The sequence below is a fragment of the Girardinichthys multiradiatus genome, chromosome 23, assembly GCF_021462225.1.
Source record: "Girardinichthys multiradiatus isolate DD_20200921_A chromosome 23, DD_fGirMul_XY1, whole genome shotgun sequence".
Classification (NCBI taxonomy): domain Eukaryota; kingdom Metazoa; phylum Chordata; class Actinopteri; order Cyprinodontiformes; family Goodeidae; genus Girardinichthys; species Girardinichthys multiradiatus.
In genome coordinates this window covers 18,269,992-18,273,782 of record NC_061815.1, presented here as the reverse complement: position 1 = coordinate 18,273,782, position 3,791 = coordinate 18,269,992, and positions in this window count along the sequence as shown.

Here is a 3,791-nt window from a genome sequence, read left to right as displayed (position 1 = left end):
TTTGGTCTGGGGTCTGTGATGACCATAAAATAAGGTTGATTTTGTGTCTGTCAACAATTGCTGTGTTGATTTGACCAAATCTTCAGATGGTTATCCTTTTGAAAGGCCAAGGGACGAGCCATTGTGTTTTCTGATTAAGTCCACTACATGTTTATTTAAAATATACTGGTAGTATAAATAGTTTCTGGTGCCTTGCACTGTAATAAAGTTCCCAGAGCCTTTGGAAGAAAACAGGCCCACATGTGGATGGCATCTAACGGTTTTTATAGCAACATGATAACCCTGCGATGGCATTATTTGCTGTAGTTATCTAGCAGCAAGCTTTTAACATTTTTGTTTTACCTACACTAAATTAAAGTACGAGTTCAATTGCACTTATTAAGGTGTACCAACTAATTATATCACTGGTGATTTTGTTCAAAACAATTATTTCTTAATTTGTTTTTTCTCCACTGAATAAATCAAAACAATGTTCATCTTTTGATTACACTGCTGTAATAAATAATAATTTTATTTCAAGCCTTTTTTACACCTTATCTGGGTAATGTTGTGTAACGTGTTTGGAGTCAGACCCAAGTGCAGACAGGAGGGTCGGATGAAGATGGTAATGCTAAATAAATAAGAATAGAGAACTTAAAGGAGTGCACAAAGAAAAAAGGTCAAGGAATACAAGCAGAGTCATATGCAAAACACCAGGAAGAGAAACAGGAGAGTGTGATGAGAAGAGGATCCAATGGAGAACAATGACCAAGAGCTAACATGCTGAGGCAGGTGTGGAGAATGACATTGGAAGCCGGTGTGTTAATTGGAGGTTAATGTACAGCAGCTGAGGCAGAAGATAAGAAACCAAAGATCTTAGGATCATAACAGGTACGTTTTATCACAGTTTGTACTACTTGTAAACACAATTAACTATCTCTGTCTGGTATTAAGTTTGTATTAATTTTTGTATGTTTAGGTAGATTTTTTCCCACTAAGTTATTTAATAGTAACAGATATGAAACCCTCTGACCGAACTGATAACGCTGACACAAAGCAAATTTTGGTGGGTGGGACAAAAATTTTACCAATTGTCTCTAATATTTTTGTTTTGCTCGCAAGTTACAAAAAGTACAATGAGACTTAACGAAGACTTTGTAAATTTGCCGAGCTGCAAGAAGTTATTTTTTTTTGGGGTCTAAAAATGGGGCTACACCAGTTGCTCCATTGTTCAGGCACCTGTGGTTGCAGGTATCACTGCCACTGAGACAAGTTTAACATAGAACACAAGATGAATTTATGATTTAACAATTACTAGGTTAGTCTTTATATTCTCATTTCATTTAACAAGAACTATTTATAATTTCATGTTATTGAAAAATCCAATAAAACTGAAAAGTAGCTCATAATATTTCTCATTAACCCTGACACACTTTTCATATCACCATACAGAGAAAGCATGTTGAAGAGACCAATCCTGCATCACATTTTTACTTTTAATAAAAGGGATCTTCATCCACAACAATACTTTACTGGCTCTGCCAAATATATCCACCAACGTCTATTACACAAGGATTGATGGGTTTAACACACTTTTGCTGGGAAAAAGGTAAACAGGACTGGTACAAAACGTTACTATGTCATACACGAGACACAAGGAGAAATGGTATTTTAAACTTCCTGATGTTTTACAGTACAGCAAATTTCCTTATTAAAATGCCTGTCTTCCTTTAACTTCAACCAGATGCCCCCCAGTGAACTAGAAATGAATACACATACACCAAAATTGTTTGACAATTATCTGATTTAACTATCCAAAGTTACAAAAATAAAAACTTTTTTAAAAGACAACTGGACAGCATTTATTTAAGCAATACAAACATGCTATTTAGCCAGGAAGCAATAATTACTTAATACATATCTGCAAAACGTTTGGCAGCAACAGCAGATTCTAAAGTGCATTCATCATGGTACTGTTTCTGTTTTCTTGTCCTGCCTTGAAAGTTTTAATTCTTTTTGAAGGTTACCAGTGGGCTTGGGATTGGTCAATTTAAAATACATTATTATCAACTAATAATGGACAATAATAATAATATTAATAAAATCATAATTATAATACAATGGAAAAATTTAATCTCATTGTCTGCAATTAATTACTATTTTGAACCTGGTACACAGGATAATAAAACCTGTAGCATATTTTACTGTGGGTAGACTAGTTTTTCTTATGGGCTTCATCTTGATGCCTGTAAACAAGTATGCACTATATTTACAACGAAGCCATGACTTATCTTTGAAAGCTTTTGCAAACACCAGTGGTGTCCTCTTATTCCCTCAACCATGGGGTCTCTTAGTTTAGTGTGCAGCATATGGTGAGAGCACAAACCACCACTCCAGACAGCCTTGGGTCAGCCTGAGGCTCTTTAGATGTTTTGCGTCCTGCTTGTGCTCTAATCGGGACTAACTTTTATCCTAGCTTTCTTATATTTTTCTCTTGTTTTAACATCTTACTCTTGTAGTGTAAAGGGAAAACACATGAGTATAAAAAAACTATTCTATAACCATAACGTTGTATGAATTCAAATTAATTACACAAACAGTGTAAAAATAATAGCATATGATGTCTTAATCATAATTTCTAGGTCAGGGTGCAGCATGAAAGCAAAAATCCTTCTTAATTCCTCAGTTTTCCGTTGTGTTTCAGAACCAACAATGCATTGTTAAGTTTCCAGAACATATCTTTTTAGAGCCAAAGCCCAGTCAAATGCAATGTGTTCAAGTGCTAAAATGGAGTCTCTTGTCGCTTTTCAAATAGTTACGTTTGTAAATCCATTTCAGATGTTCTCAGACTATTATCCTGTCTTTGCTATTGTGCTAAAGAAACTGGAAACAATTATCTCTTTTCTTGGCTGTAAAACCATCCTTTACTGGCTGATTTGGGCCTTTTAAACACCAACAGTCAGACTCAGGTAGACCCCCATGTAGTTTTGTTTGAGAAAGTAAATCATATTCAAACTAATTATGCCCTGTTTGTTTTCTCTACTTCAGTAAGAAAAATGTCTAATTGTCATTTTATTCATCCAGATATTCTGTAGTTTTGTTATTAGTGTTGAAGTGGAGCAATGTGCCTCTATATCTTATGCAGCACATTTAAAATGTACATAGAAAAATAGAACATATTACATGCAAATGGCATATATTTAATTATTTTAATAGAATAAAAAAAATACAATGACATGATTTTTGCTGTTGCTGTCATTTTGCGTGGTCTTGTTACGGAGATGTAGGGATGGAGACGCTCTGAAAAAAAAAAGAGCACAAAGACTGATATTTCTGCACCATAGACATAACAGCTATCTTTTATAGCATAAATAACAGCAAACATACCTGCATGATAGCATTGAAATTAATTCTACTGAATGCAAGTTATTTCCAATGCAGTTTTGAAACACTAGAAGAAATTTTGTGTTGCTTGGGAAGAGTACAGAGCAGCAGCAGAGCACTTGTGTCTGCAAGCAGATGCATGCCTCATCAAACTTTAATCACCAGCAAGTGGTGTCCTCCTCTAATCAAACCCACTCAAGCTTTTGGCCCAATTTGTGAATGAGGAGATAAATAAAGTAGAAATGTAATGTTTGACACCGTTTAAATGAACCATCATTATTATATTGCAAGCTTTTTAGATTATGATCTGCAAAGTCACTGCTTATTTAGGTGAAATTACAAAATCTGGGTTTCTTGATTCATACCAGGAAAAATATAAAGATGCCCTCAAATTGCAGTCAAACTGTTTCTTGTCATGCCATGAACTG